Below are 17,069 nucleotides of genomic sequence, written 5' to 3'. Positions count from 1 at the left end.
ATTCCTGCTCCCGGGAAGGACACACACCTGGTGAGCAAGGCAGACGCCCCACCGAAGTGCAGACGAGCTGTGAGAGCAGGGAAGGGTCCAGAGCCCAACGGGGGCCCAGCCTGTAAGCGGTGGGAGCCACCGAAGGGCTGGTGGCAGGACAGAGGCGCACGAGGGCTGAGGGGACAAGGTCGGGCTCGGCGAGGAGGTGGGCAGTAAGCGTGTTCCTGAAATGTCCTTCCAGCTGAGCCTGATCACAGCCAGGCTGTCAGGCTCCCGGTAAAGGTCCAGGTTGGGGGAAAGAGGGGTTTGGACCCTGGCCACGGCTTTGGGTGAGCTTGAGTTTAAAAGTCAGACGGCGCGGGCTTCCCTGGTGGCGCAGTGGTTGGGGGGGGTCCGCCTGCCGATGCAGGGGACGCGGGTTCGTGCCCAGGTCCGGGAAGATCCCACATGCCGCGGAGCGGCTGGGCCCGTGAGCCATGGCCGCTGAGCCTGCGCGTCCGGAGCCTGTGCTCCGCGACGGGAGGGGCCACAGCAGCGGGAGGCCCGCGTACCGCAAAAAAAAAACCAAAAACCAATAAACAAAAAACGGCGCGGCCTGCGGAGGAGTAGGTGTGAGCGGGCTGTGTGTGAGGCTCCGCCCCCGGCGCCCAGGTGCTCTGCAGGCGGGGCTGCGCGGCCACCATCGCCGGCTCCTGGTCCGCTTTCCTGGGCTGAATCGCGGCTCCCCTGTCTCCTCAGTGTTAACAGGACACAGAAGGGGCGGGAATGGGTCCCCAGCAAAGGAAAACGGGGCGGGGGTGTGTGTTCAGCGGGTCAGTTCCTTTCCCACAGCCCCGCGCCCACCGAGTCCCCAGGTCATCGCTGTCAAATCACGACCGGGAGCTGCCTCCCCGAGCGCGCCCTCTCCCGGGAGGAGCGCAATAATGCCGTCAGTGTGGAAACCTCGGCACACTGGAGCAGGTCGCACGGGACCGAGTGTGACACCGGTACCCGGCAGCGTGAAGGCCAGGCAGCCGCGGGCCGTGGGGCGGGCGGAGGCTTCTCCTGGGGCCCGGCTTCGCCCTCAGGTCTGAGCAGAGGCCAAACCAGGCCTCCCAGGTCCCAGCCACTGGCGTGGCGTGGAGCGTCACGCCGAGGGCAGTGGTTTTCTGGTAACTTGTGGTCACAGGAAGAAACGGAGTGATGAGTTCCCTGGGAAGCGATCATCTCTGCCTCCCCCGACCTCTAAGATGGGGCCCTCTCTGGTACACAAATGGCGGACAATTTTTTTTCAGTCCTAAGAAATAAGAGTCACAGAAGCAGAAAGAAGAAAAGGAAATAAGAGAAAGAAATCTGGGACAAAGCCTCTCTGATCAGCAAGATGAGCCACGTCTCATTTAAAGCTACATTCACAATTTCTGGGAAGATAAAAATGGAACCTTCTCTGGTAAGTTTGAGGAAAAAGCAATAGCACAGCTGGCCGCAGCTGCTGCACTGGAAACCTCCTCCTTTCCTGGGAAGCCTGCTTGGCCACAGGGCTCCGACAGAGACGTCTGTGCTCAGAGACCTCACATCACGGAGGCCCTGCGACCTGCCCTCACTGCCTGGAAGAGGCCCAGCTAAGCACTGGGGACAGTGTGACAGCTCCCCAGAAAGGCAGGGGAAAGCCCACAGTAACCTTAACGCAGTACAGCACACACACAAATATACTAATGAAATCTGAGCACCTATGCTCACTTACAGCTGGGAAAACCCATCCCTGAGCAGATGATCCCTGAAAGGCCACGACGCCTTCTAGAAAGAGCAGGACCAGGCCCACCCAGGACCCAAGGAGAGGCCAAGCTCCCTTCCCAGAAGTTGCCACCGTGCACTCAACGTGGCTGGGAGTCAAGGCTCACCCCATGCGGCACTCTGACCCCAGCCCCCTTTCAAAAGCCATGGAGGCAGGAGAGCATGCAGCACTGACAGCATTTCTGATCACTCACAGATTGGGGGTCAGAGCGCACACAGGTGCCAAGCAGTGACTCCAGTCTTTGGCCCTTCCATGAGGTATACATGAAATTTCTGAGAGCAAACCTCCATCTTCCACACCAGGGCCTTTCACGGTTTTGACGACATTACCAGTCCCTCCCCAGGTGTCTAGCTGGCCCTTCTACCAGCTCCTTCCCATCAGACCTACGGGCCAGAAGGTGGGCTTGTGTGCAAACAGCCCCATCAGACCCATCATGGTCTTTTCAAAGCCACTCTTGCCTTGGCCGTCCCCCTCACCGTTAAGGCACCGCCTCCATCCTGACCACCCCAAGTCAGGCGCTAGAAGCCACAGCCTACTTTACCTCTTCTCCAGATTCTCAAAGCCCCCCGTTGTCACCCGCCCTGGCCATGTCACTCTCTGCTCTCTGCACACGTGTCTGCACACACGCAGCTCTTTCCCAGCTTCTCTCTGCCCAGGAGACAGACGTCAGGGCCCAGGGCAGAGCTCCCTTCCTGCGCTCGGGAAGCAATCTGACCCAACGCTGGAGAGCAGTTTCCAGTGAGCGTATCTTTGGCCACATCGCTAAGCGGAGAACCGCGCTCGTTCATTCACTAAGCTTTCTGCCTTTGGTGTTTAAAGACCTCCTTAGTGTCGGGGGTTTCTGGTAAGATATGGTGAAGATCTCCGTTCTCCCTGGTGACAGCTGTTTCCATCCAAATGTCAACACATGTTCAGAGAACTGGTGTTCTGACAAGGTGGTAAGTGACCTGCAAAGGCCCGACTACCCCAGGAAATGAGAGACCTGGGGAGCACCGGGCGAAAGTGAGGAAGGCTGGTGACCCCTGCCCAGAGTGAGGCTGGCAGTCAAGCCTGCATACAAAGGGAAGAGACAGGAGGATTTCCAAGGTGGGGTGCTCACGGCCCCTTCGCACAGGAGGCCCCTCCCCTTTACCCTACATCCACCACCGCCATCCCTCTGGCATCCGCTCAGAGTGGCCCGCTGGGTGCCTAGCCAGGGCCGCATCTCCTCTCTCGGCTGAGGGCTCTGGCCATCCACGTGTGAGTCACCTCTGCATTCCTGTCCCAGCACAGGGGGTTCCTGGGGCGCTCAGCATCCCCCGTAACGGGGCTCCAGCCTGGGGACATTTGGAGAGAACAAAGGGAAGACGCCTTCCCAAGACTGTCTGCGAAGCAAGAGGCAGCAGTGAGGGTGGCCCTCCGGACTGTGGGGCTTATGCCCTCCTGACAGGGTTTAGCAGCAGAGGAGACGGCGTGGAGATCCACTCGGACCTAATCCGACCTCAAGGGGAGCTGGGAAGGGAGAGAGATGCGAACTTGGGGGTAAGTTACCACTTTATCTTAGAGTTCAGGACAGAAAGACAGGCACAGCCGGATGCTCCTTGTATTCTAGACAGCAGACTTTAACAATCTTGGAAGAAAAGAGAGTCCATAGGATCCCAGGGGCTGAAGCTCCTGAATGGGAGCTGGCTCAAGAGGAACAGTCGCCATGGTGACACGCCCCGAGTCCCTGGAAAGGGGAGCCGGAGTCCCCAGGAGCCAGTGAGAGTCTGCTAAACAGATGATATGCCAACCAAGTTCCACTTATTTAAAAAATCTAATATAGCGAAGATTATGGTAGGCTGAGAAGAACATGGATTTTAGCAAAGCACTTGACAAGTTTCCCATGTTACCCATATGGACAAGATGGATAAATACAGCTGGACAATGTTAAGGGTAGGAGAATCCATAACTGGCTGGACTAGACGTTCAAGAAGCTGATTAATAAATTGATGTTGACCTCAAGTGACCTCTCTGGAGGGTGCCCAGGGCACCATCAATTACTCTAATGAAGACATGCATAGTGGGCTTATCCAGTATGTGGCTGATGAGGACAGTCTACAAACTGGGTAACAGAAGACCAATAAAGATCTCAAAAAGCTGGAGTCACCGGCTAAATTTAACAGATGGAATTTACTAAAGGTCAATGCTAAGTCCTGTACTTTAAGTCCAAAACACCAACTGCGTTAGATGGAATGAAAGAGATGTTCATGCTGGAATAACAGCAGAAGACATGAAAAAAGACTGGTCTGTAGTTGAACAAGTCGACAGTGTGACTTGACTGTTTAGAAAGGAGGAGGGGTGGCATTGTAAGGGACAGTGCAGCAGTCCTGGTGCCAGGGTGAGGGAGCTGCCACCTTGGTCTGCTCTGGGCTCAAGAGAGGAGTTCAGTGCTGGGACCGCACTCCCAGAGGGTCGTCCTGGGCAGCCTGCCAGATGGTGAGGGACCTGAAGCCAGCCCACAGGAGGGAAGGGGAGGAAGCCATCAGACCTGCTGCTCCAGGAAGGCCTCATCCCATCCACTTTTGTTCATCGTTGCACCCCACCTGGCACCCGAGAGCCCAGCGCCGTGCCCGGCACACGGGAAGTGCAGCAAGATGGGGTTTGGTCCAGATACGAGAGGCCTTGAAGGGGAATGTGGTCAAATGCCTGCACGTGTTCTCAGAGCTGTCACAAGAAGAGGGGCTAGAGAGACGGGGCACGATTCAGAGGAGGGGGACCCTGCCCTCCTCGGGGAAAGGCAGAAGGCAGGACCAGCAGAACTGGCTGCAAAGGTCCAGGTGGACGGCCGCTGGGAGGGATTTTATGTGCTGGTAGAAAGCTGATCTGTGCGACTGCGAAATCCCCTTCTAATTCCATGACATCCATTTCTCTTCTCCTTATCTGGGCAGCCTTTCCATATTTTAAGATATCTAGAGGTTTGCCAAACATAATTCTTAAAATCAATGGCACACGTTTTTTCATGCATTCCAAAAGAAGTTCACAGATCATCTCCCTCCGGGCTCCTTGTGGGGAGCCACGTTTACTTCCTTCCTTCGTTGTTTCCCGAGCTGAGGCCAGTGTTTCGTCCTCACCGTGATCCTCCTTCTAGCCTTCAGCCTGCCGCTGAGTCCTACTCGGAGTGACGTGCAGTGGAGGGGCTGGAGGGAGAGCCGTGACGAGGGGGCAGCTCTCATGGAGCCACTGCTCAGGGGGTACATGTTTGCCCCCCAACCGGCCCTCCCAGTCAGCCTGGGGTTCTACAGGGTTCTCACACGGACACGGCCTGACCGATCCACGGTCACAACCCAGAAGCAGGACACAGAAATCTGTCCTTTCCTCATTGGCACCGAAGGCGGCATTCCCGGGACCCGGAGCAGTCCGCTCTCCAGGCTCCTCGGCTCCCTTAAACCTTGGCTGTAACAGAACTTCTCCCCTAGCCCAGTTCTAGGCTAGAAAGAGAGAAAAGGAAAGGAAACCACATTTACTGACCACATACTAGAGAGTGAACGTGCACCAAATAACGTAACCCTCAAAATGATCACGTGCAAGTTAACATTTAAGGAAACTGAGGCTGCAGGAGTTACATAGCTTGATGGGGCCAAGATTCAAGTCCAGAGCCATGGGTGTGGCGCTGCCATGGGTGTGGCAGGGAGGAGGGGCCTGAACTCCAGGGGGCAGCACATGTGGCCAGAGGCAGTCTCACCTCTCTGAGCCTTGGCCGCCCTGCCTGTAAAGCAGGGACAACACAGCCAGCTGTCCTAGGAGGTCCTGTGAGGGCTGGAAGGGGCACACAGCCAACGTGGGCTTCTGCTACAATCCAGAGCCCTGTGCCAGGCAGGCTCCCTTTCAGGACCAGGACAGTGCTTTCTTCATCGTCTTCCTTTCTTTTCCTTTTTCTATTTTATTTTTGGTGGCAGTTTTAACAAAACGCTGATCCTCTGCACCGAGCGGCGTAGAGCAGATTAAAGCGAGGATGTGCCGTGGGCTCCGTGGCGCAATTAGCATTCTCCTAAACAAACGAGCTTCAGCAGAGCTGTAATTAAGCAGGCCTGTAATTAAGTATATGCCCTTTATCATAACGATCATGCTGAAAAATGGCATGATGCATGGAACTCTGTTATTAATGCTGTAATCCCGAACTGAAGTGCGAGCACATAGAAATCAGTGTGTCAGGCCTGTCACCAGAGTGTTTGTAAAATACATTAAAGCAAAAAACCAGGAAACAATGAGCTCATTCAACTGTTCTTTTTTACAATCAGGCACTACAAGTCAAGAGGATTGTGAATGCTTACAGAATCTGCAAAGTTTAAACAAATAAAGCTCTAATCTGCTACTGTATTAATACCACCCCCTATCCTAAAGAAGGAAAGGAGGGAGGGGGGGGTTATTATTTATTTTCCCAACTGTCCGGGATACCTGCCTTTGCTTTCCTAGGGGTAGAAGTCCAATCTGCGTGCTGTATCTGTTTGGACATAAAATTGGATTTCGGCTTTCGCACAGACAGCTCTGCCATGAATCTGTAGGAACTTTGCCTGGCAAGGGGATAGGGTCACAGCTCCTGCATACGGGAGCTACTGTGTAACTGTACTTGCCAAGGCAATCCCTCAGAGCCTTCCCTTGATTCTCCCCTCCAAATGCACACCCCTGAACTTCTGAGGGCTCAGCACAAACCCACCGCCGACCAGCTCCCAAAGGCACTGGGCCAGGACCAGCCCATCACCTTGGTCAGGCCTGCCGATTCCTTCCTCAACGAGGAAATACTCCAATCGACACATGCGTTAATTTCAACGCACTTGATAAAGAGATTCGTAAAGTCATGCGGTAAAAAATGTAAACTTTTAAAAAAGACTCCATTACTAGCATCTCAATTGTTGTCTGCTTACAGTTGCCAAGTGGTGTTAAGTGAGCTTGGTCATGGTTCCTCAGAAGTCCTTGCAGAGATGAGGGTGAACAACGTGGCTTACTGGCAGGCAGTTATTTTCAGAATAAAATTGAATGCAGTTGGAATGGTAGGAGACCTTTAATTCTGTGGGCCTGCTTGGGGCTCAGAGCTGTAAATAATCAGCAACCTGGCCCTTTCTTCTCCCCTTTCCTGCGGCATTTCAAAGGTTCTTTACAATTTGTGATGGGAAAAATGCCAGCAACTCTAGATCTCAAGGCCATTTCTCAAAACTCATTTGTAAACCAAAACACCAAGCCCTGTTCAGCTTTCCTGGTGATTTCACTTTGGGGATATTCCTTGGAAGACATTTGTAGACGCCCCAGAGTTGTCTGCTAGGTGACATTCCAATTGAGTTTACACAAGGCCAACAACTTCCTTCTAGATCCCCAAAGTAATTTGTTTTGCCACGTTATTCATAAGCCAAAAGGAGTGATTTATCGGCCACGGCGAGAGCCTCCCAAGTCCCACTCATGAGGTGGCTCCGAGGGAGGAAAGAGGGGCTTTACACGCGTGAGCACCCTGGGGCCTGGGCAAGTCACTTAGCCTCCGCGTCTGCCTGTCCTCGATGAAGGGGGACAGCCACGGCCGCTCCGCAGCATGGCCGACGGGAAGAAACCAGAAGGGGCCAGGGGCCTGCAGCAGGCACACCAAGCAGCCCACTGCTTCTTTCGAGGAGTGAATTCAGGTCAGGCCCTCTGCCCCATCTCTGACTTAGGACAAGCATTCAGTCTCTCTGTGCCTGATCCTTTGACTGCAGAAGGAAGGAAATCATACCTGGATTGATGTGAAGTTTAAATGAGATAAAAGCATAAGACTCAGCAGGTCATGGAAGCAACCTAAAGGCCCATCGACAGACGACTGGATAAAGAAGATGTGGTGCACATAAACAAAGGAATATTGCTCAGCCATAAAAAGGAACGACACTGGGATATTTGTTGAGACGTGGATGGACCTAGAGACTGTTATACAGAGTGAAGTAAGTCAGAAAGAGAAAAACAAATATCGTGTATTAATGCATGTATGTGGAATCTAGAAAAATGGTACAGATGAACCGGTTTGCAAGGCAGAAATAGAGACACAGATGTAGAGAACAAATGTATGGACACCAAGGGGGGAAAGTGGGGGTGGGATGAACTGGGAGATTGGGATTGACATATATACATTAATATGCATAAAATAGATAACTAATAAGAACCTGCTGCATAAAAAATAATTTTTTTTCAAAAGCATTAAGGCTCAGGTACAAACTAACTGCTCAGTAACTGTCATCATCACGGCACTAGAGGAAAAGCCCTTCCAAGGTAGACCTTTTTCTTCTCCCTGCTATTTACATAAAAACACAAGTGCATCCACATTAAATTATGTAACCCGAGGCTGTAACTCCTGATCCAAAGGCTTTTGGAGGTGCGGAAGCGAAGCCTACCCAGGAGGGCTTCCCTTGGTGTCCGGACCATGGCTCTCCTGGCATCTGCCATCCCTTGAGCTGTCACAGGTCAAGCTCAACGGCAGGAGCAGGGCCCAAGCTGGGCCCAGGTGCTAAATGTCCCCTGGAAAAGAACCCCCAAAGCAAAGAGAAGAAAACTGCCCCTGGGCATCAGGAGGCTAATTCACCAGGTTAGTCAGAAATACCATACTCTTCAAATAAAGGCGCCTTCACACCATAAACGAATATTCTCTGAGGTTCTATTTCGCATGTGTAATTAGGAAGCCCCCCCCCCGCATTTCTCTGGCCCCCCCCCACCCCCACCCCCCGGCCTCCAAAACACGGAGCACCTGACAGTAACTGTCACTTTAGCCCTGCAGCCTGCTTCACCCTTCCACGTCCCCACATCCTGGGAGGAAGCTGAGGGCCCTCCAGCCCTCCTACACCCCTCCTTCTGGAGTAACCGCCCAGGGGGCCCCAGGGGCTTTGCAGCAGGACGCCTCGTGGGTCTCTGCTGGGAGGCGGGAGCCCACAGAGGCTGGGCCACGTGCCCCACAGGGACTCTAGATATATGAAGGAGAACATCCTCACTCTGCTACAGAAATGCATTTTAAAACTTTATAAGTACTTCAATGGCTTGGGGCAGAGACCAACTTCATTTTGCTTAAAGTAAAGATAAAATCCAATTAAGTGAGACTTTTCCTTGTTGGCTGTTGAGGGGCTCCTGGGTAAGTCACCATCACTATGTGTTCACACCTGCTTCCCCAGTGCACACGCACAGAAACTCCTCGGTGAGCTCGAGACCAACAAAAAGGGCTTTGGGTGTGCAGAATAAAAAGCTGAACCGAGGGGCCAACACAGTGGTATTGCCACCAGGCACATTCCTGGGGAGGCAGGCATGGTCTAAACGCACTGTCCTCCTGAGACTGAGGCAAAGCCTTGATGGGGACGGGACAGGCCTGGTCAGGGCTCAGGCCCCAGCGCAGGAAGATGCACTTTCATTTCCAGAGCTCTTTTCACCTTCTCAAAACCAACTAATATATATTTTTAAGTTTTATTTTTTTTAACCCCTCAAAAAATGAATACATTCTCTAAAGAAACAATTCCAATAGTCCAGCTACGTTAAGCACCCCTTGACTCCAGAGCCACATCTCAGGGGTCTCCTCGGGGGAAGAGCCGGGGTAGTGGTCTGTGCACAGTCCTTGGGGTTCCCCCCCCAGCTCATTTCCTATGGGCTTATGTATATGTTTGCATGTACAGAAGAAATGCAGGATTTTCGGGGGTATGTGTTTGTGTTTTTAATAAAAATAGCATCACAGCATAACTGTTCTGCAACTTGCTTTTTTCACCTGTCAGAGGGTTTCCGTGTCGGGGTAGCTACAGATCTATCTCAGTCTTTGTTACACTTGCACAGAAGTAAGGGTGGGGCGACAACCGAGCGCCAGCTCATAAGGAGCCTTGATTGCCATTTAAAGTGGCCTGAATGTCCCTGTGAGGCCCCTGGGGAGCCGCTGAAGGGTTTTTGAGCTGGAGAGTGACACACTGTATTTATATTTGAGGGATGTCTCCTAGTCCAGGCACGTGAGAGGGAGTTAGGCTGGAGGCAGGACCACCAGGAGGAGGTTCTGACAGTAAATCAAGGGGGGCTGGTGGCCTGGACTAGGCCTGTGACAGTAGGAACGGAGGAGAGGGGACACATGGAGGAATGTTTAGATGGCAGAACCCAGGGATCCCACAACGGGCTGTGGAGGGGTAAGGGAAGAGCAGAGGAGTCAGGGGCATCTGAGGTTCTGCCTCAAACAGCTGGGAGAAAGGGGTGCCAGGCACGGATGTGGGGGCCACTGGGGTGGAGTCGGAAGCGCGGGGATGAGCCGGTGGGTTCCATTTTGGATGTGTCAGGTTTGAGGGGCTTTTGAGACATCCAAGGGAAGACCCTGGCCGACACTGGTGGGAACACCACGACCAAGAATGCAAGACTGGTTGGTGAGGACCGCCTGGATACAAGTACAGAAGTGAGCCCTGACGGAGCGACTGGGAGTTACCAGCATGGTGATAACCAAGGACACAAGAGGAGGGAAGATGTTCTGGAAGAAAACACGTGAGGATAGAGGCAGGCCCAGGACGAACACTGAGGGATGCTGACAGTTAACACTCAGGTTGTGGAAGAGAAGCTGGCAAAACAATGTGAAGAATATTAGAAGGTACTCGGTGATGATGGATCAAAACATTGGCGGTGTTAGTATAAACTTGGATTTAATAAGCAGATATATGTCTGTGAGTCTGTTTCTGTTTTGTAGACAGGTTCATTTATGCCATATTTTGGATTCCATATGTAAGTGAAGTTATGTGGTATTTATCTTTCTCTTTCTGACTTACTTCACTTAGTATGATAATCTCTAGGTCCATCCATGTTGCTGCAAGTGGCATTATCTCATTCTTTTTTATGGCTGAGTAGTATTCCATTGTAGAAAGAACAGACTTGTGGTTGCCAAGGGGGAGGGGAGGAGGGAGAGGGATGGACTGGGAGTTTGGCGTCAGCAGATGCGAACTAGTACATTTGGAAAGGATAAACGACAAGGTCCTACTGTATAGCACAGGGAACTGTATCTGATCTCCCTGTATAAACCATAATGGAAAAGAATATTAAAAAAAACACTGCTCTACAGCGGAAATTAGCACAACACTGAAGATCAACTTACTTCAAAAAAAGAAAAGCAGGTATACGTGTAAATACATGTAGATACGTATATGTAAATACACATGTACATTTACAGGCACGTGTATGTGCTCCAACACACACACACGTAATATATTTCTATTTGCTGAGGCCCTAGAAGCAATGGCACCTCGGGAGTGATGAGCATACCCAGTGCCCAGCTTTTGGTTTCCAGGATTCTCCTCTAAAAGAAATAGGGCTCTTTGGAGAAATGGCTGATTCAGCACTGAGCAGGGAAGGAGCACACCTGGGACATCTTGTTGCACCAGAAAGTAAAGACGTTCTCTAAGAATCGGGGAAATGCATCAGAGGGACACAGGAGCCAGGGCTCCCAAGGGCTAAATATGGAAAAAATTTGAGCATCAAAATAAATAATGATAAGAATGAATAAGAATCCACTAGTCCACATCAATACACACAAACTGGGGATAAGGGAAAGCTCTTCCTTATAATAAAATGCCAAGTAAGAAATACTGAAGGATGGAGTTATAAAATGAATGGGTGCTAAAACTAGTAGGTGAAAATCTGATGAGGAATGAGCTATTTACATAGTCCTGAAGTATTTCCCACAAATTACATATTAATTACAAAAGGAAAAACAGAAATGTCACAGCAAAGAAACCGGGTAAACAGCACTTCAACCACATGATCCCAGTTAATTTTACTAATGCTGGGTCATGCCAACATCATGGACCTCCTGATATGATGCACTGAGAATAAATACCTGTTGAATAAATAACAGTGAAGAGAACTGGTCTTGGAGTCAGGGGGCCCACGTGTAGGCCAGTGAGGTCTCAGTGTCCTCATCTGTGAGTGGATGGCTTGGGCCACATCAGCCACTTGGCTGGGGCTCATCTGGCAACTTTAAAAAATTATTACCGCTGCCTGTTGTTCCTCCCCCAGAGGTTCTGATTTACTTGGTCTGAGGGTGGAGTCTGGGCGTCAGTCATTCTTCAAAGCTCCCAGGTGAGAATATGTGCAGCTAGGTCTGTGCAGCCCTGGGCCATCAGATGATCTCAAAAATCCCTCCCAAGCAGCCGCATAGCACAGGGAGATCAGCTCGGTGCTTTGTGACCAGCTAGAGGGGTGGGATAGGGAGGGTGGGAGGGAGGGAGACGCAAGAGGGAAGAGATATGGGGACATATGTATATGTATAACTGATTCACTTTGTTATAAAGCAGAAACTAACACACCATTGTAAAGCAATTATACTCCAGTAAAGATGTAAAAAAAAAACATCCCTCCCAACCCTGACATTCTCAGTCTCACAAACCATAACAATCACCATCAATATTAAATACGCATTGGTGATTTGAGACCTGGATTTAAACCTCAGAAGATACAATGTACAAAATCCACCAAGGTCGGCCCATCGTAGGTAACGTGATTTCTCTAGCCCTCCTCTAGATTCTACTCAAACAGCCTTCTCAAAAGCAACAATCAGGAAGAGTTATAGCAGGTTCTGGGCCAGATGCCTCCCCTCCCCTCCCTTCCCCACCCCTCTAGAGTCAAAGGGCAAGGAGAGAAGGTGTCCCAGGGCGTCCGGGTGTCTACAGCCAGCGCTGACCCACGCTCCAGAGAGCACTGCACCGGGGGCGTCCGTCCAGGGAACAGCGTCGGGGCACTTACACACGTGTCCTCTTAAACCTCCCAGCAGCCCCGTGGGTGTCGCCATCCCCACTCTGCCAAAGGGACCTGAAGCCCAGGAGGGAGGGGCGTGGTCAGTGCCGCAAAGCTGGTACAGAAAGGGAGCTCTTCCAATCCACTGCCTTCCCACCACTTGAGGAAGAGGTGGGAACACCTCCCTACGTGGCATGAAGGAGTCATCCAAGGATGGAAGCAGAAAGGTATAATCGAGAAGGGCGAACATGTGAACGGAAGGTACGCAGAGCTGGAAGGTGTTAAGAAGCCAGCACGTGCAGGGTCTTCATGGTGTCTTCTGGGCTCTCGCCTCAGTGGCCCAGACAGACATACCTGCCCCAGGGATCTCTGGAGTTGGCATTCAATCCTTAGGCTATTCCCTTACTTAAAATCTTCAACTGTTTCCTCAGGTTTAAGGGGTGATGTCCAAATGCCTCAGCCCAGGCCCTCACAGGCTGACCCCAACCTAGCTTTGTGGTCTAGCTGCCCTCCCACCCTGGCTCCCCACACCTTGGGATCTAGCTACGCCAACCTCCTCACCATTTCCTGACCAAGCCATGCATTCTGTATGTGATATGCCCTTCTCCTTGCTGTGTGCTCGGCCTGGAGAGCCCACTCCTGCCTGTGAACCCCCCAAACCAGCTGAAAGTTACCCATGTGGGTCACCTTCTGAGCTGTCACTCACTGGAGTCAGTGGCCTTGCTCCCACTGCCACTCTGCTGCAATCATCCATCCCAATGCCTTTCCCCAGATTACAAGCTCCAGGCTAGCCCAGGGCCTGCAAGGATGAGGCGATGGACGGATAAATGATGCAAGGCCACCTTTCAGAAGAAAGCTGTGTTTCGAGATGGGAATTCTCTAGGACTCTGTGAAACAGAGACGTTCTAACTCCTTTTCTTCCGATTCCATGATCAATGAATAAGCTTTTAATTACTTGTTTGTTTGCCCAAGTACTTTAACAATAGGATAGTAGGCTTGAGCATCACACAAACTGGAAAGGTATAACCTCGTTATAAATTTTAAGATTTGAAAAAAAAGACTGCCCACAGGTTAAAGGAAAATGGTACAAAATGTGACACTTTGGTACCACAGCACAGAGATCTTCTGATCGTGATTAGTGGGGTCACATTCCCCAGGACCTGGGCGCCCCTGAGTAAATGGGAGAACTTAGGATGAGTGCCCCAGAGCCAAGGCCCTGAGCCCTGGGGTCGGGGGTGGGCCCTGGAGGGGCAGCCACCACGGGAGGCCCCAGGCTTCATCCTCCCCAAGATGCCCAGTGATTCCAAAAGCCCCGCCACAGTGACAGACAGACATGGACCAAATGAAGAGCGACCTGCTACGGGAAGTCTCACAACAATCGAAATCCAACCTATGTTTACGTAAGGCTGCACTGCCTGTGTGCCTTCGAACCAGGTTGTAACTTTATAATAAAACTTAATTTGAAAAGAAAAAAAACCCCATTTCTACACCTGGTATTTTTCTCAAACACTGAACTTCCCAATTCAAAACCAAAGGCCTGGGCTTCCTCCCCTTCATGTAGCTAGACTTGCAGCATCTGTGAGGAGGGAGGTGCCCACAGAGGGTGCTCAATGACAGGAGACGACAGAATTACCGCCTGTAGTTGGGACAGGGCACAGGCGGGCACACTGACCGACACAGCGGTGCCTTTCCAATCAGCAGAACGTTCAAGGGACTTTTCCCTGGGAAACAGCTTCTCGGGAAAACAGTACATCACATTTCCAAAATTCAGCTCCAGTGGACAAGCTCCCTGGACCACGGTAATGTGAGGAAAACGAGCAGCCACAGACAGAACTGACACCTCGGCTGACACCCGACTTGATGTGGAATACTGGGGCGTGGGCTCCCTTCCGTCTGGTTGCTGCGTCTCTGAAGCACAAATTACCCAGATTTCAGATTTAATATTAACCTTTAAAGGGCATGTCACAGAAATGTATTCTCTAAATATCGGTTGTGAGCTCACTTTGTAAGTCCATCACGGAAAATAGGTGTGAGGCTGCCACCCATCTCTGACTACATCTGTCATGGGCATCTCCTGCCACCTGACAGTAATTCCAACTGAACCCAGCAGTCCCACAAACGAACAATTCAGCCATCCTCGCTAACCACAGTCTGAGCTCAACCTTAAGATTTAATAATAGAGCCTCTGCTAATACTGCTCTCATTTCTAGAGCTGATGAACTTTCAGAGGCAACATGAGTTGAAATAATGAGTGCGGAGATGACAAAGAATTTTAATCCAAGGTTCCTTGAACTATCCAGTATAATAAGCACTTGCTCCTTTCTACAATGGGCATATAAAAGACAAATCTAAATAATAATTGCTGTAATCATCCTGAAAAATATGCAGAGATTAATGGTGATTATGAAAATCTGTATAATTGTTCTCTGAAATCATCACTGATGAAGTGGGATCTTGGAATGGCCATAGCCGGAGAACTTTTAACACCGAACTCCATGTGGGCATGGAAACGTGACACTTAGGCTTTTTCCTCGTAAAATTATTACCCTGTGTTTACGAAATTGTTTTTCATCATTTCCAATACCCTGGCCTGCATTTTAACTCTTCATACCAGCGCCCTGAAAAGGTTCTAAGACGCCCTTAATGGGATGCATATGTCATTGTGGTTCAAAGCCCCAAGTTCAACTTGTTATTTATTCAAATAATTAATTACTCTTGTATCCATCGAGCAGTTTGTCATGACACATTAATGACTTGATAGACTTCTATGAACTGGTGAACACAGAACAGCAGAGCGTTTTTATCGTCATTTAATTTTAAAACGATCCTGTGTGAAATTATCTAGTCGTGAGTGATGGGAGCATAAAGAACAGACTCAGCAAAGCCCCTTTTGGATCATTGCTTTATTAATGGTAACGTCAGGGAATGAAAAATGCTAACATTGTCATATTCCGCTGCTGGGGGGAGATGAATGGCTGGGGGAGAGGGTGAGGGTGCTGAGCGCTCATGCCGAGTGCACAGGCCCCTCCTGGCGCCAGGTGGGGCGGGGCTCACGCCTTGCACACCCAGAACTCCAGCTCAAGACACCACCTCCACGCCCAGGCTCCCTTTTGAGTTTATGGCTCTCGACGTCTATTACTTTTGTGTGTGTGGTCTTTTTTTTTAACTTGAATTTTCCACTAGTGATATAAAGCAGCCTCACGAAAACATTTCGCTTTATTGCTTTGAACATTAAACGTTATTAATCCAATAGAAAAACGTTAAAGATATTGCTGTCACCTTTAAATGTGAAATGATATTAGACGCTAAAAAAATGCTGGGTTAGGAGAAAAGATGTTCCCTTAGTTTCTCTGGAGCTTTGAGATAACTGTGCTGGGTTGATGATAAGATAATATTTCTACAGGGCTCACAGCACAACATCTGCTTAAAAGAGATTTCTTTTTTTTTTTTTTTATACAGTGAAAATTGTTTCTCAATTGTTTTAATTACAAACTTGGGAATCTATGCAAACTACTCCCCAGCAGTATGATTCAAAGACAATAGACCGCAATCCCTGAAGAGCCACAGCCTAGCCGGCGGGCGGGAATCGCGGGGGCTCTGCCTGCACGTGGCCGAGCCCGCGAGGGGACCATGGCAGAGGCAGTAGGCATTGTTCTGTCCTCTCGGAAAGAGAAGCAAGCAAGGGTGGATCTCCTTTTCCTTGCGAGCTTCCTGTTTCGTCTTCCCAATTCCGGTGAGCGGAACCACAGGTTCCAAACCACAGGTTCCAAACCACAGGTTCTCGGACTTCCAGGTGTGTCAGAATGGCCAGGGATGCTCGTTAAAAATGTGAATCCCTAGCCGCAAACCTCCAGAGATGGGCTCAGGAACTTAGGGACAATGGCACCAGGAGAAACTCCGCTCTGTGCTTAGAGCCAGAGAGCGCTTTGCTGAGGGTCTCATGGACCAAACGGCTACAAAGGTCTCATGGGTGCAGCTCCGTGAAGCTTCTCTGTTATCCGTAAGGACTAACCACAGCAGGGAAGGCGGCACCGTAGCACCGGTCACAGCTGTCATTTGGTGAAAGCCTTGGACTTAGTGCCAGGCACTCTGTTCCACCCTTTCCCTGTCACAACCCTGCCAGGCAGACGGGATCACCTTGTCCTATGTCTGCGAGAGGCAAGGGAGCCATGCTTCCAGTCGAAAGGGAAGCCAGCACTGTAACCCAGATCTGTCTAGCTCAGAAGGCCGGGCTCTTGACACTCCTACAGCATTTGGTGTCAAGAAACACCAGTGCCAAAGTACAACCAGGGACTCTGCTCACTAATGGATTATTCACTATGCTGTAACCTAAGCCTGGATTTCTCTTTGGTTCAGACCCTTCGTGGACTAAGCCTCTAAAAGTCACAAGGGAAAAGGAACCCAGAAAGGTCCTTGGTTTTCCTGGCTCTATATCTGTAGTGAGGTTTCTGAGTACTCAGGTTTCTATGGCTTTTACCTTCACTAGTAGGTAAAAAAGATTCACTTAGCTTGTGACTGTCTTTCTGGAATCCAGAGAGAAGGCTTCTCTCTCTCTCTCTCTCTCTCTCTCTCTCCTCTCTCCCTCTCTCCCTCCCTCTCTCTCTCT

General features: G+C 50.6%; 1 protein-coding gene across 1 annotated transcript in view; it reads right to left on the bottom strand.

Moving 5' to 3' along the window:
• The window catches only part of MVB12B (multivesicular body subunit 12B), a 170,540-nt gene that overhangs the window by 28,562 nt on the left and 124,909 nt on the right, over window positions 1–17,069 (bottom strand). The window lies entirely within an intron of this gene.

Source organism: Lipotes vexillifer, unplaced genomic scaffold (genome assembly GCF_000442215.2).
Source record: "Lipotes vexillifer unplaced genomic scaffold, Lipotes_vexillifer_v1.1 scaffold98, whole genome shotgun sequence".
NCBI lineage: Eukaryota > Metazoa > Chordata > Mammalia > Artiodactyla > Lipotidae > Lipotes > Lipotes vexillifer.
The sequence above is the reverse complement of the archived record's forward strand: the minus strand, read 5'-3'. Positions and strand labels throughout refer to the sequence as shown.